This window comes from Coturnix japonica, chromosome Z (assembly GCF_054131305.1).
Source record: "Coturnix japonica strain WE chromosome Z, WE-NBRP24, whole genome shotgun sequence".
NCBI lineage: Eukaryota > Metazoa > Chordata > Aves > Galliformes > Phasianidae > Coturnix > Coturnix japonica.
The window spans coordinates 60360236-60377114 of record NC_140702.1 but is presented as its reverse complement, the minus strand read 5'-3'; the positions used below and the strand labels follow the sequence as shown (position 1 = coordinate 60377114).

General features: G+C 39.6%; 1 long non-coding RNA gene across 1 annotated transcript; it reads left to right on the top strand.

The window, feature by feature from the left end:
* Positions 1-108: 108 nt before the first annotated feature.
* Positions 109-14127, top strand: LOC146754117 (uncharacterized). The gene is made up of 3 exons (XR_014939752.1): positions 109-319; positions 1277-1423; positions 13407-14127. It is a non-coding gene; the product is annotated as an uncharacterized LOC146754117 (long non-coding RNA).
* Positions 14128-16879: the final 2752 nt, after the last annotated feature.

Sequence of the window (16879 nt, the reverse complement as noted above, 5' to 3'; positions counted from 1 at the left end):
CCGGCGCTGCCTCCGCCCCGCCCCCGGCGCGGGCTCCAACCCTGTCGGCGGCCGCCCTCTTCCCTGTCTCCGAGCCCCGCCCGCTGACAGAGCAGGGGCGGTGCCAGCCGCCGCCCGACCCGCTGAAGGCTGTCTGAGGTAGCCACGATGTTGAGTTGACGCTATTAAGTACCATCTCAGAGTGTCAGTCTGCTCGGTTCTGTGCAGTGTGGAGTGACATATTCCCTGCCCCAAGGAACTCACAACCCGAGGTGGATCTGACAACACCAGGGTGTGACATGACACCACGAGGCTGCAGCAACAGAATCATGCTTTTGAGGTGTGTGTACTGTGTCTGGACAGGTCTCCTATTTATCTTTAGGTAATAAATACTGATACATATGTTACTGTGAGTCAGTTCTTGTAGGTATTGCTGTGGAAGAGGAAAAAGCACGCTAGGCACAAGTACAAAGCACACAGGAATAGAAGGTGAGTGCCAGGAGAGAGATAAGGAGCCATCCAGACCAGTGCCATGGGATAGTGAATACAAGTGCCAGGTGTGCCCTAATTAACAGTAGATAAATAAGGATGAGAGATGGGTAGGCCTTGAAAAGTAAGGTGGGCCTACACATCTGGGTGCAGCTGTGGTGGAGTGTCCATACAAGATGGGGTCAGACCTTCTGTTGCACTGTGGAGTTGTCTTTCTCAGCTGTGCTTAGAGCGAGTTTTAGGAGGACACTTTGTGTGTTAGAGAGTTGAGAATAAAATTGGTTCTAATTGTGGAGGCAGGATGCAAGTATCAGGCCCTTAAATACCATGTGGGAGGATGAGACTGGTGAAGTCTTAAGAGAGCCTTAGAGTAGAAAAAGAAGCGCAAGTTGGCTGGGGGGAAGGGCAGAGTCTGTCTGGCCTTAATTGGTGGCTGGGTGTTCTTAGACAGCAAGTTAGATTATGGTCTGGTAACCGACCGCTATGAAAAAAAAAAAAGTGAGGCAGATCTACTGCAACATAGTGTTAACAGGTTTTGATGAAGTGTGGCAGGAGTAATAGGCATGTTTCTGGAAGCTTCAGAAATTTTTGCTAAAAAATGCTCTAAAATGAGAAATTTGGAGTTTTAGGAAGAAGTTGAAATCTCTTGTCAGTCATAATTTCTTTAAAGAATACTCCTCCACAGCTTTTACTTTGGAGACAATTCCCCCCCCCCCCCCCCCCCTTTGAGTTCATGACTTTGCAAGCTTCTGTGATGCACTGGCATGCTTCCTGACACCAACTAACCCTTTCTGCTTTGATTCATTAGGACTTGCTTCCCTTCAGAGCTGCCAATGAGAGAAGATGACAGTTCCTGAAGCCTCTTGGAGCAGGAACACGGATCTGACCACAAAAGGGTGTGACAGCAGGGCAAGGCTGTAGCCATGGGGTTGCAGAATCCAGTCCCTGGAAAACGGTAAAAATGCTCTCATGTCATGGTCTTACAATCCAAGCGCACAGAGTAACTTAAACTAAACACTCCTTTTAGAATACAGACTGGTGTTTTTATGTAAGCAAAAGTATTGCTGTGATTTAATTACTGTATAGTAAAATGGAAGGTTGAGGGAAATACCATCTTTTTTTTTTCTTTTTTTTTTTTTTTTGGTGGGATTTAAAGTGCAGGCAGAAGCAAAGTTGAGAAAGTGTTCCATTTCTTCTGTCCAGACTACTGTCTCTGGCATTTGCTGTTGCTGAGGGCAAAAACAGCATGGATTTTGAAGAGGATTAGACAGACTGGCTGGTTGGAATGCCAGTCCTGGGCACTGGCCTGACAGTGGGTATTTAAGGGAACTAAAAACCTCTGGAATAATGGTCTCTGAGTGGTGCAACTAGATGTCTCTCACAGGTGAAGTGCAGAGCTGGAGCTGATGGCTACACTCCCTCCCCAGAGCAGGGTCAGATAGACCTCCTGCCTGCTTCCTTTCTGCAGCAATGGAGCTTCTTGGAATCTGCTTTCTTTGCCATATTACCTCCCTGAACTTTTCAGTTCACCACAAGCACCTGCTTTGCTTCTTTCTCTGTTGACCAGGGAGAGAAAGGAACCCAAGAAAGCAGGTGGTAGCAGTAGTCTGCTTTGTTATGCTGCTTGCTGGCTGTAATACTAGGTCTACTGTGATTCCTCTCCTAAAGGTGACTCCAGCTCCCTCACTTTCATTTTCCCACAGACCTCATCATTACACCAGTGTCTTCAGGGGTCATTTCCCAAGTTTAATCTTGGTGGGTAAAGGCTGTGCAATGAGGTTTGCTCTGGCAATGTTATGAACCAGTACTATAGTGTAAATATCATTAGGCAGAAGAGGAAGATGCACATCTTCAAAAGCGTTCTTTTTTAATCAGCTACTTTTGCAAAAGCCATAGGGCTGAATACAGCTTTTCTATATAAAGCTTACAGTTGGAGTAAGACACGTACATATGCCTGATTTAGATACAGGTTTCTTGAAATGCTGGTTTTGGGCCAACTGGAAGTCACTATGGAAACATGTAAACAGGACTGATTGTAAATCTGTGGGGAGAAATAAAAACAGGTGAAACACAGGTAGAGTGTGGAACTATTGGGCTACAAGACAGATTCTTGTGCTTGCTTAGGAAAACAACTTTTGTGTCTATCCATCAGGAACTTGAGGAACATTTCCAACAGAGGCTGAAACAGAGAATGCAGTATAAAAATGAGCAGGTCTTTTGTTGAGTAGAGGTTAGGTGATTTGAGCTTTTGCATATTACCTCTGGGCAGACTTCCTGTAGTAAAGGCCATGCAGCACTGGAAATAAAATATCCTGAAAGTTCTCTTTCCTCTACCAAAAATGTTCAGCTTGATTTTAGGAAATGTTAAAATACAGAAGTTGAATAGAGAGGAAAAAAATGCAAACAGTCATCAAAGGGAATCTACGGGGAAAGGAGAGTTCCCAGAACTTTGGATTTGTGTTACTGTAACTGGCAAACCCCATATTTCTTCTTTACTGACATGTTAAGCTGGGAGATTTCCTTCTGTTTCTTCGAAGATACATCAAGGCAAACCCACGTGAAAAATAAGAAACCTAGATTAGTGGATTTTCTCAGCGCAGAATCTGATCTCCTGTGGTACTGTGTGCAAAGGTAGATGAGGCAGTACAGAGATCTTTGTTGGAATATACCTTAGGTGTGCTGAATGCTAATGACTTATGTCACAGAGTGAGTCAGAGCATTCCTGTCACTCTTGCCATAATATCGTAATGTCTTGCAGTAGTGCAGTTTCAGCCAGCTGAGAATTAGTGTTTCTTTCTTCATCTTTAGTTGTATTTCATATTAGGAGTATTTAGTATTCCTAAAGATGAAAATGAATTCACAGGAATTAAGTTCTATTAGCACACATTGCTGAACTACTCATTCCCAAAGGACTCACCATAGTGGGAAGTCAGGAAACAACAGAAAAAAAAAGAAAAAAAAGTCCATAGTTGATGTAGAATCTAATTAAATACAAAATAGATCACAGGTGGCATACATACCAGTGCTTGAGAATTGTGATATCATTCTGTTGCAGCCAGGACAAATAAAATGTTACTGCTTCAAAGTGCAGTTTGTAAGCTTTGCAGCTTTGTAAGACAAAACAGTAGCATGAAATACAAGTTACTTCACTGCCTAGAAGAATTCTAGCATATGAAGTAGAAGAATAAGCTAAAAATAAAGGAATCCAGGAAAGAAGGAGGCAAAGTTCGAATCAGTTAAGTATCAGATAAGTCAACCTGACAACCTTTATTTTAGAGCTGGAAGGAAACAGATGAACAGTGTGCTGGTCATGCTAGGCATAGCAGCGCAATTTCATTTGTGTTTTGTTTCATTTTTGTGGGAAGGTTAGAATGGGTTCTGTTTGGCCAAAACCTAACACTAGCAACAGATGTCTATATCTGAGCTACTCAGCCAAATTTCCATTTATATATATTTCCAATTTATTACCAGTTCGTTATTCACTTCATGCTGTGGTGAACATCTAAGGCTTTAATTTATTTTTCAGCATATAGGGCAACTAAGGAGATGATAGAATCTCTGAAGGTTTTTAGGAACAGGCTGGTCAAGCAGCTGCCTGGCGTAGATTCTGGTTGAGCTGCCTTGGCCAGAGAGATGGAATAGATGATCGCTGGAGTCCTCCATAGTTCTGGAAGTGCATGCACAAAATAATTTTCTGAAGAAGACACAAACTGTACCAAATCTTACTTTCACTGAGTTAAGCTTTCTCATCACCAACTGAAGAGGGTTCTAAATCATTCCTCTGCCCCTTAGATGATACTAGAAAAACAGATTACTATAGGTGAAAAAGCTGAGGGTCATTCCATTGCAGTGCAATCAATTAGCAAAGAGTCTATCCGGTTTGCTTTGGAACACATCCAAAACACAGAACTAGTGGAAAACAAGATTTCTGCATGCAGATGACAGCCTGAAAGTATTTTGTATTCATTAAAAGTCTTCAAAATATTTTGCTTAAAGCCAAACTATTTTTAATCATCTGAAAGTTGACTTTTTATGTAATCCTTTTCTCTGGTCTCTTCATTTTTGCTTCCATGAAAATTTACATTTGCAGAGAATCCTTCGTAAATTAGAAAGAATTTTTTTTTTTTATTTTTTATTTTTTCCCCCAGATCTACAGGCTATTAAAACAAATAATTAGGCAATGTTTTTCTATCTTTGAAGCGCAGCGTAATTGATAAAAATAGTGTTATAAATATCATTTCTGCAAATGCAACATCTGTGTTTATCTTTCAACCATATAAAATTACATAAACATAGATTCTGCTTTTTATGAAATCTATGAGTAATTCCTCCTCTGCTCTCTCAGTGCTTGTATGCTAAGTGATGGAAAAGTCGAGGCTTGACAGCCGTGCAAGACTCGTGTCTTCAGTGTAGACGAGTGAAGCAGAATGAACAGAAATCTTGAAAGTTTTCATGTGTGCTGTATTGTTTGCACACCCAGTGTTTATCAGCACTATCTGAATATGACCAACAGTAGTAATAAGACCCCCATGAGTAATAATCAATCACAGTTTTCATGGCCATCTGTAGATGTGTATTCTATTGAGACTGCTTCCCTAAAGAAGCCATTTTCAGGTTTCAGTACTGACGTCACGTGGAAATTTGCATCCTGCTGTAGTGAGCTCAGTCTGAGAAGCAGAAGTTTAAATTAGGCTGAGATCATCTAGTAGTTTTGCATCAGTTTGTATAGAGGAAGAGTTGTCCTAATTTCTTCCAGTAACATCAAAGTAGAGGAGATAACTTCTTATTACCAATCATCTGATGTATCTTGGACCATTACATCAATTACTCATAACAGTCACTGTTCACGATAAGTCTCAATATGGGTACTTTCCCTTCCTTTGCAAAGAGCAAAAAATGTAAGACCAAGCCTTGAAAAGCTTGCCAATTTCAATGTGTTTCTGTAGAGCCTGCAAAATTCACTGCAATATGGGCATGAATAATCCAAATTCTGCCAGGCGGGAACATGTGCTGTTGCTCCTACATAAAATACATCTTGAGTGACATCTCTAACAATTACAGTACTGGGAAGCAAATATAAAACTAGGTCTCATCCTGTGATGCTAGCAGGAGTTTAGGGCCAGAATAAAAGCATATTCAGTTTTCTTATGCTTGCTGGGCTAGGAAAGTACTTATTTTTTTATTGCAGCAATGAACAAATTAATCTTTGTTGTTTAATCTAATGGCTGAGAGTTATTTTTATATTTTGGGGTGAAATTGAAATATGATGAATTAGTTGTTTCATGGTATTCTGTGGTCAACTGACTGCGCAGTGACAAAGCTTCCACTTGTAACATCAGATCATGACAACTGTCATTCTAGCAATCACAAAATGATCGTGTAAACACTGTGTTGCACCTTAGAAAGGGATGCTTCATTAATTCTCCAAAAATTGAGATGGCTGAGAACATCTGCTTCTCACTTTTTTTCAAGTGAGTATACATGGTGGCTAATTGCTGCTACTGTTCTTCCTATCTCTTCTGTGGTAGGATTGGCAGAAGGATACTGACAGTGCGAGTCCCACCTTGCTGCTGCAGGACAGAACGATTCATTGTGGTGGTCCCCAGTGCGCATGCATACTAACAGACATACACATGCAATTGGCGGTTCTTTTTAACTGTGGTTAACTGAATGTCAGTATACAATAAGCAATTACTGACAAGTTAGTGTTTGGAACTCTTTATTATTTATGTGATCTAACTTAAGTAGCCCTGCTTGGAGGAAATTGGAAAGAGTGGACTAGAGGGATCCTCAGAGTTCCTTTCCAATCTGGTTGCTTCTACAGGTCTGTGATTCTCTGAAAGGTGAATTGGTTTTATTTTCATCTGAAATGTAGTCGTCAGTGTACTATATGTGATATTTCCATAAGAATACTTACTTGGTATATGCTATTGAGACACCATTGTAATATAAGAATAATATTTGACGTGCACTTGAGTTAGTATATTTCAGTACAAACTTAGTGGTTTAGAAATTACTTTATTTGCAAAAATGATAGAAAACATATTATTCTTGGAAAAGTTAGGAGCTAAAAATTCATTGAACTGCTATCAAATTGCATTAGGTATTTGCTGACCTGAAACAAACAAACAAACAAACAAACAAACAAAAAACCTAATGCAATAAAAACAAAGCCCATGACAAAAGAAGCACTCTTTCTTTCTTTTACTAGTAGTGCAAAAAAAATGCTATCCTTGGAGTTCAGTTGTCATATTCATCCTATCAGCAACTGTCAGAAAAACAGAATAATGTTATGTTTTTGTAGGTAGTGAAAGTGGTAAAACCTCCTCCCTTTCTGACTTTATCTGTTAAACCACAAAGAAAAGGGGTGGGGAGAGAGAATGCTACAGTTTTAAAGTTTTGGGGTCTAAGGAAAAGAATGAAAGTTCAAAAGTAAGGGTGGTAGTCTCTTCCCTGAACTCACCAATCTGCACTTTGTGTTTGAACATTTCGTATGAGAGCAAGTGTTTCTCTTCTACACAAGTTTGGCAATGCAGTGCATTTTGGAAAAGGAGAACTTGCTAATAACATTTATGAGAGAGGGAAATGAACCTATAACAGAGCTGTATAGTTTCTGGGAATGTTTATTGCTGGAGTTGTTGTTTTTTTTTTGTTGCATGGGCATGGGTTGGAATGGCAAAATAAAGTTGTCTGGCATAAAGTTTGCTCCATCACAGTCCTTGTTTGCCTGTGCTTGTTCCCCAAAGCAGAAGCTGTGTTATAAAGTGCAGTTTATTCATGTAACTTGCTGCTGAAAAGGGATCCTTTGATATGACGCAACTGTGGCTTGTGGTAGGGTCACCAGCATCATAAGAGATGGGACTGCCCTCTGGCCTGTTTCATGAAGTGTCACTTTTTAAAGTGAAGGAATTTGGGGAACTTGAAGTTTGTGAGCTGTGTCAGATCTCACAGGGATCTTGTGACAGCCTTGCAGATGAAATAGCCTGAAGTCAGTACAAAAATGGATTAAAAAGCAGTCAACATTAAAAAAAAAGTAATGAATGTGACACACAAGAAATTGTTTGACTTCAACAGATCTTCCTAGAGGTAAAATTGTAGGAGAAACAGAAGATGCTGATCGGTTGAGTATGGGAAATCAAAACCAAAGCGTATAGGCTGTAGGAGCAGAGTGTGGGTGAGGTGCACTGTAATGGGCATCATGGTAAGAATTAGAATATAAGAGTTGCTGGTACAGCAAACCTTTTCTTAGGAGCTCATGGGAGGAAGTGCTTCCAGAGCACTGTGAGGTATTCAGAAACTACATCTGTCTTGCATGTGGTAACTGAAAACTGCCAAAGGGAATGGATTGTGGGAAGCAAACTCTCATCTCAGATCACCCACTTAAAAACTGTCTCCGCATCCAACCTCAAGCGATAAGGCAGAAAATGGGGATCCAGAGAGAGATGGTGTCTCTGCAAGGGTGGCTCTTAGTATCTGTATGCTTGGCACATGTTTTTACATGCCACAGTAATTCAGATATTCATGTCTTCAGTGTTGCCCAGAGAATCTCCAAGCTGGGTGATCCCAGGACAGGCCTTCCCTCAGTTAGATACCTTGCTATAGACACGTCTGACTATCGGTTGCTTTTGGTAGTGGCTAAATGAAAGAAGCTGGAGAGCTAATGTAGCTAATGTAAGCAACGTGGAAAAATAGTTATAGTAGCAGGTGTGGTAGATTCACCTGTGAGATAAGCTGCGAGCAGTTGTTCTTAATGTTTCTGCTTTCAACAAGGAAAGGCAGAGCAGGCATGGGTGAGCTTTGTGCTGTGTTGTGCATGCTGCTGTGCTCAGGTGAGCTGCAGGAAGGCACGGCCTCAGGAATTCACAGCCCACTGTCCCACTTTTCAACCACTGGAAGTTTTCCCCATGTTCTTAAATTTTTCCTTCTTTATTTCTTTTCCTCATGTTTGCTCTTGGCTTACAAAATGATTCAGGGAATATTTAAAGTAACGTTTCAGTTCTTGCACTGTTGAGTACTGAGCTGAGAAGAAAAATTTAAAAGAAAAATCAAGGAGCCCGCAGACACACTGTGGGTTGGGAGACCTACCATAGTGTGAGCTGGAGAGTACTGCATATTCTGTCATTTCTGTTTAAGGACTGTGATTGTATAATACAAAGTTGATTTTCTTCCATTACTTGTAGTGGGAGCAAGAATGGGCTGGATAGATGTCTGATCTATAGATGTATGTATATCTGAGTCCCATATAATAATGTCACAGCTAAAGTGGTAATTAAGTCATTCCCGTAAACCAAGTAAGCCTATTTCCTGCACAGTGCTGTATTTCATGCAGTATCAGCACTGCATGGAATCTCAGTGAGTCTTGGCAAGAAAAAGCTGAAGGGAGACAATTTTTGGAGGTTTTCGAAAATAGATTTCACTTCCCTTGCCAGTATTCACTCTGAAGCCTCCATATTTCTGGAGGAGTGCAACGAATGGTGCTTGCAGACTGTTCTTCCCACCCTACCCAGTCATAGCCTGTGTACCAGAGCCTTCTCATCTGTAAGAGAGCAGTGGTACCATGACAGATGCCCAGTTCAATACAACATAAGTTTGCATAGAGTAGCATAAAAAAAGCCCACACTGTCCAGGATTGCTTTAATGTTTGAATATGTTTGTTTAATTCATAGAACAGATTGTTTTAAGAGCCTCCCATGTCAAACCACAAAGTTGCTGCCTAATTTCGTTTTTTTTTCCATGTCCACTGCTTTGGATGATAACTCTGGATGGGATACATTCCATTGAACATTGCTTGCAATTTGAGGACATATCCTCAGTGTGAAAAGACATTTTTTTCCTTTGGAAAACTGAGTTGGACAAAAGAACCAAATCACATTGTATGATATCCTTATTTCAAATCCTGATGAAACCTACTTGTCAGTCCTCACCTGAGGTGAACCAGCATGTACTTTTATTTATGCCAGTAGGTGATTTATGTATGTGGGTTCATTGCTAGCAAAAGGGTGTGATGCAGATAGATCTATCTGAAGGATTCCCTTTCAGGAATGTTACGAAGTTAAAGTGTTACTTTGACAAGTGTCTTGTCATAATTATTCATCTTGTCAATAGATAAGATTTCACTGGAGTTTATCATTGGGTTACAACACAGGTTTCTGAAATAGTCACAAGTGCATGTAACCATATTCCTGTGTCTGCCAATAAAAATAACTTTGCTATAGGAGGAAAGAAAACACAATCTTTGTTAAAAGACATATTTAACTTAAATAGTATCTTAAGTATCTTGATCCATTTTTATACTACCAAGCATTGTCTGCAAATCTCTCTTTTTTCTATTAGCAATTATTCCTATGAAGGACCGTTCCACCAGGTCTCCTTGCTAAGCTTAGATAGTAGAGCTGGCAGAATTCTGGTAGAACGTACTTTATATACTTGAGTGCTAACATTTACAATATATTTTCTCATTTGTTTTTAAGCCATGCCCAAATTAGCAATTAACTAAAATAGTCGCTTTTGTAAATGGAGCACAAGACTATTTAATAATTTATATTATTTTTCAGATTCCAGAGTGCAATACTGTGAAAATGAATGACTAATTTGTTGTTGATATGGGAAGGAATTTTAATCTTTTATGAGAACATCTTGGCTGCGGGTATGCTTATCTTTGAGAAAGAGAGCTGGAACTGTTCAGTGGGCAGAGTATGAATATTATCTGAGGCAGTGTTGAAAGTAAAAATAATTGAGAATGGAACTAGTTACAGTTTCCTCTCCTGTGTCTAGGAGTTTTATCAGCCACTTTCCAAGAGAGCTGTTCGCCCTTATGAAATCTAGTATCATTTCCAAAATATGATTATTTATTCTTTGTACATGTATCTGCTTATAGTATTCAAAAGTCCATTGCTATGAATAAGCTAAGTGGGAAACTTTGTCTAGTCTTTTCATAAATATTCCTAAAAAGAGACATTTTCTTGTGTTCTGCAGTGCAGTTCATGCTTCCATTTAAAGATCAGTGGTATAAGTGCAGACCTGGTGTCTATACAGTCAAATGGAAGCTCTGTCCTCACCAGTAGCACTCCCTGGTGCAGTGTTCTGAGGATATTTTAATGTGTCCTTCCTTTTTGTAGATGAAGAGAAAGAAAAGAGTTATGAAGCCCTGGTCAGCTCCAGCAGTCTTAGCTGTCTTATCCAGGTGTGCAGCTCTGAAATAATCTGCCACCTATGTGTTTCCAAAAAGTAGGCAAAGCATGTTGGTACAAGATCAATGAACCCATCTTATTCTTAATTTAAACTACTGTGCTGTGCCTCAGAGACAACTGGTACAATTGTTGATGAGCTAGTAGTTAGTAAAGAAATGGAAGAAAAAGCAAATAAACGCAAGAAGCTTCTCCCACACTACATTTACATGCATGCACATGCACACGCAACCTCTCCTGTCACCTGACTTATTCCCCAGGTTGAGCACTGCATTGCTTTCACTCTGCAGCTCTAGTGCTCAGATTCACCCATTGTGTAAGTCTCTTTTGTTCAGACAAGGAGGCTGAATGCGAGTATGCTGTGAGACTCATGGACAGTATCAGCTGTCAAACTGAAATAGTTATTATTATCTTAGGCAGAAATAGTGCCTTGAGTCCTGCTAGCCCCTTTCTCTGGCATGTGTTTTAGCTGCTGCCTTCCCGTTTTTCTCTTGTACTTCACTGGTTACCAAATCCTCAGGGCACTAATTTTGACTTACAGTTCCTGTCCTGGGAGAGGGTGCCATTCTTTGTGCTTAGATAGCACCTTAAGTTACAAAACTTCAGCCTGGAGAAGCCTGCTGAATGATACTGTAGTATAAATAAACAATGACTGCTACCTTAGCTAGCCACTGGACTAATTCCAGTAGCTGAGGCAGATTTCCTTTCTTTTCATATTTTGCATTCTTGCGTTAATGACAAAATCCAGACTGCAGAGCCCCAGATGTAGTGGCTCACAAAAAGTCACTTCTCGATACTTCTCTTTGTATTCATCTTCCTTTTTCTACATAAGGGCAAAGATGGGAATGGAGATAGGTGTCTTAAGAGCCATGACAGCAAAGGCAATGGGAAGGGGAAAACAGGTTTAATGTCCTTGTATGACTCTAAACTTTCTCGGAAGAAACATGTCCAGGTATCTTAGGCTTTTGCTTTCCCTTACTTTGGACTTGACATTTTATTAGAGACAGCATGTTCTCATCAATTTTCTATGACTGACCTCTTTGTTTTCTTTAGGAAATAATACAGTTGGAAATGAAAACTATTTTAGAGTGAAAATGTTAACAATTGCAGTGACGTAGATTTTTATCCTGTCTATGCTTGTCTTTTGGGGGAAGATTTCGTCTTGCTTTCAAAATCTCCTCTCTTCTTTAATTGCTTGTTTTTAGTTTCAGTTCTTCTCTTAATTGACTCCATAGCAGTTTCTTTCTACTGAAGAGTAGAAAATAATTTCTGTACCTCCTGCCAGACATTCTATCAGTATACTCTCAATTATGTTAGACTGTAGAGAAAGTATGGATGAGAAATAAATTTATGCTTTCCATTCAAAAATGATTCCCTGTGACATGTTCTCTTGAGCAATAGCATTGTGAGTACCTGAAGGGGGCCTACAGGAAAGTTAAGGAGGGACATTTTATAAGGACATGTAGCAACAGGATGAGGGGAAATGGTATTAAACTGGAAGAGGGTAGATTTAGACTAAATATTAGGAAGAAATTCTTTACTGTGACGGTGGTGAAACACTGGGACAGATTGCCCTTGTGAATGCCTCCTCCCTGGAGGTGCTCAAGACCAGGCTGGGAGGGGCTTTGAGCAACCTGGTCTAGAGGGAGGTGTCCCACCATATAGCAGGGGATTGGAACTAGATAGCTTTAAATGTCCCTTCCAGCCCAAATCAATCTATGATTCCATGATTCTGTGTTTCTTGTTCTCTCTACACAGGGAGTAGCATTTCATGTTCCTTTAGATAATACTACTGAGAATGTTTCTTAATATCTCACCCTATCATTTAGCTCAATTTCATGTCCCTTTGTGCCTACCATAGTCCACTTTCTGATTTTGGTTATTTTCTTCAGCAGTGCTTCTTTAAAATCTTCTGCAGTGCCAAATTGGCATGCATGAAGATCTTGAATTTTAAGGAATCTAGGGCCTGTAGCAGCCCTGAATTCAGACACCACTAAGTGATAACTTCATCTTTGCTTTATGATCTTTCAGCAGTTTTATACACTAACTCTTTAAAGGACAAATATTCTTGTCATTTCTTGTAAGAATTGATCTTTTCAGTTTATGACTCTTTGTGTTTCCTTATGATGGCTGTACAGGGAAAAGAAGATGAGATCCAGGAGGTGAGAGAAAAGGATGCTAGAAATATCCTATTCTTCTAGCAAGTGAACTATCTTGCCTCTCTCTTCCCTTCCTGTTTACACTGTACTGATAAGGTGATGCTTGAGGCTGCTTGAAAGAATTTTTGCAGCAAATGGGGAAAGGAATTAATCAGCTTCATTTTCTTTCATTTCCTCCCAGTACTTTGGTGAATGCAATGGAAAGCCTTAAACTGCATGGTTCTTTTTGTACTTTTTCTGTTTCTTTTTGCACTTAGCAGGGAAGTCACATCAGGGCATGTGTAGTGCACAAGTTTCTTGTGCTTAAGGTACCTATACTAGCATCGCTGCTCCCCTGTTGGTTTTACTTTGCAGAGTGGATGCTATTGTTGGCTACAAACTCAAATGTCATCTGGGTTTGGAGTCTTCCAGCTTATGATTTCATCTTTGCAAATGCTGAGTTTCAGAAGTCTGTTTATATGCTCTGTAAACTGAAATGTTCAGTCTGAAATACTTTCAGACATTAAACTCTAATCAAAACATTTTATGGTTGAATTATGCCTGCTTCCACTGTTATAAAATTTCTACTGATGAAATACTAATATAATTTTAGACTGGATGCCTGAAGTTTGCTTGTTCATGCATTTCCTTCACCTGGACAAGCTTCCATTTCCAGCAGACAGGCCTTGGAACTCTAAAAGGTACATATTATTTTTAACAGATCAAATAAAGTAATGCCGTAAGTATTGCCACTTCTGTGAAAGCCTAATGTTGGTGAAAGCGCTAGTTTAAGTGACTTGCAACCTTTAATTTGGTGGTTACCTTTGATGACCACGCATTTCCTTTGAATTCCAGGATAGATGCTTTTATCCAGTCTTACAGAATGGGGTGGTCAGTGATCTTTTGAATGTCTCAGTGGGCAAAATAGGTGACAGGAAACGGTTCTGCCCACTTAGGGATTCATCCAAGTCATGCTATAAGGACTGGAAAGACATCATTGACTTCACTGGGAACTGGATGAGGCTCTAAACGTCAATAAAATCAAAGAAGTCTCAGAATGAATTGGCCTATCTGGCACACATTAAAAAAAACGATTGTAAATTTTGAAAATGAGTCTTCTTGCAACGTAGGCCAATTGGTCAGCTGCAAACTTGGCACAGCTGTGAAGCATGTGTCCTGGGCAATCCACAGGAACACGATGTTCTTTTTCACTTCTGAGAGCTATGGAGACAGAAAAAAAGGACTCGGCCCAATGCTGAAGACTAAATGCTGAAATAATGGAGCTAAATACTGAAATTAACAAGTAGTATGCAGAGACAATTTCTTTTGTAAGGAAAAAAAAAAAAAAAAAAAGTTTGTCAGATCCCCCCAAAGTTGAAACATTTTTAAGGCAAGTGTTCTACTTTATTATGTGTCTTGGGAAAAAAAAACAAAATTCAGAGAATTCTCTGGCAGAAGCTGATGGAATTTGACCTTTATATCAATGCACTGTAGAAATCAGACAGAATTCCTGAAGAAAAAAACTAAGCATGTAATTTTCGTCCTTTAACCATCTGTGAGGGGGGGGAGGAGTGAAACTCATCGAAAGAGATCAAAGCTACTAAGCTCCAGGCATCCAAACTGCTATGCTGAAATGCTGCTGTTCTATCTTCAGGTAGAAGCATAATTTTACAGCAGAGACTCGTAGTTGACGCTTTTAAAGCCTTGTGAGGTGGCTTTCAGCTCTAGGAAGAACACATAAACTGTTAACTGCATACAGAGACAGAAGAGCAAAAATGGCAGTTGAATGTTGTGGTTGATGTAATGTGCAAATAGAGCACAACACATGCACACTTAGGCTTGAAAGCAACCACTGCAAAACTGGTTTTGATTGCTTTGATTTCCCACAAAGGAAGCTTCTCATGCTTAGAAAGCAGGAGCAATGTCGTTAATTAATTGCAATGGAGCTGCACCAAAAAAAAAAAAAAGGAAAAAAAAAAGAAAGAATAAAAGCATTGATGTTCAGTATCTGTACCAGGCTGGCAAGCCTTAATCTCCAGACTGCAAGTCCAACATTCTCATAGCTCTGCATTCTGCAATTACATATATACCAAGAGATGCTTTGGTATTGCTTCTTATATGTAATCAGGGATAGCTTGCACTGGTAAAACAACATATTAGAGTATAGATGATTATAAAAAGACATCCCCACGACCTGTATTTTCTCTCCGAAAACTGCATCCTTCCAACGACAGTGGCTTCCTGAAGGAGAGACTTGTTGCACTTGCTAAAACAACTCAATAATTTGTTTTAATAAACAAAATTATGAAACAGCCACTATTTAAAAAAGAAAAAAAGAGAGAAAAAAGGAAAAAAAAAAAAAAAAAAAAGCAGTTTTCAATGAATTAAAATCCCCACTTCAATTCAGGGGCTTCAGAACCCCAAAATGTCAGCTGCCTTTTTCTTCCGTCTGTTTCGTGTGGTGTGGAATACTCATCCTCATCCTCTGCTTCCCTGCTGGCTACAGGTGCTTTTGTTGCTCTGTTCCATGAAGTCTGAGCCTGGTTAGTACAGAAAAATACTTGAAAAGATTGTTTTAGGGGTCATTTTAGAACTCCATTTTCACTAATTCAGCATCTTTTTCAGTGATAGAAATTGACTGCTAGTAGCTTAAATTGACTCATGGATGTTAATGGTCCATTTCCACCTCTGTTTCTATGGAAATGGACGTCAGTAGTGAGAGAGGGAAATGATTTTAAGTACTTCATAAAAGCCGTCAACTACCTAATGTATTTTTTTTCTGTGATTCAGAAAGGTTTCTGGTAGCAACAACAAAGTGCTGCTAACTGGTTTCAATTGTTCGTGGAATTCTGGGCATCGAAATTCATTTTTCAAACAAATCCAAAACAAAATCCCAAGTCCATTGGCTTGTAGACCACAGTTTGTCATTGCCTTTTGTCCTATGCAACAATGCACTGTTTGTAGCATATGTAAGTGTAAAATGCTATGACAACTGGATGGGAAGATAAAGCACTACCAAACTGAGGCAAGATGACTTTAGTCCTGCATTAAGTGTTCTTGTATAGAAGAGGACACTGGGGGAAAAAAAAAAGGCAATTTTAAAATATCTCCTCATAGGAGGAGGATAAACGTTGTCGGGCACCTTGGGTCTCCGGAGGCTTTACAAGTGAGGACAGGATGTTGTCTTGCAGTGACATTTTTTGGGAGAATTGTTGTGGTTTTTTTTTTAATTTTTATTCAGTTTTGTGGTTAAAATTCTGTTTGATTCAATGGATGCCAATTTTGCTCTCATATGAGTGCAAGCAAAATTTGTCCTAAATACATAGATATATTGAAACAGGTTCTCACCCCCACCCCTTCCCCTTCTTTTTTCTTTTTCTCTTTCTTTTTCTTTTTCTTTTTTTTTTTTTTTTCTTTTTTTTTTTTCTCTTCCCAGAAGAAATTGAAAGAAAATATAAAATTGACAGTAATTCTGATCTGTGTGCATGCGGGCACACATGACCTCAGTCTCATTCAAAATACTGAAGTACTGAGAAAGAGAAAATGGAACGAGTATTTGCAAAGATTAACACAAGGCACATAAAGGTTGTTCTTCCACTTACCTAATTAATTTTTCAGGCATAGTGTGGAAGGAGAGAACACCTGTCCTAGCATGTGTGCAGTTTCAGCATATCTTGGAAAACTGCCACACTGTTGTTTCCATGACTCTGTGATGGGTTCTGTCATTGGCTATCACCTGTGCCTAGGTTATTTGAGTCAGATGTAATCTAACATGCAACATGCGTATTTAATATCTGCAACTAGGCACGCTGCAGAGTCTCCTGATAGATTTAACATACTGAGCATTTCGCACAGTGCATGACCCATAGATTCCACATGTGGTTCTCATCATTTGAGGCCCTGGCCTTCATGCCTCTCCCACCGCACGCTTCGTCCACCCACACCACTGATTGAGAGGCAGCATATTTCATTGAAAACAGAGCACTGGCTGTGAGCAGCTACCTTTACCTTGATCTTAATGTAAAGGAATCTATTTGACAATTTGTCCCAATAATTTATCTGGAAAAGACTTTTGCCCTTGAGAAG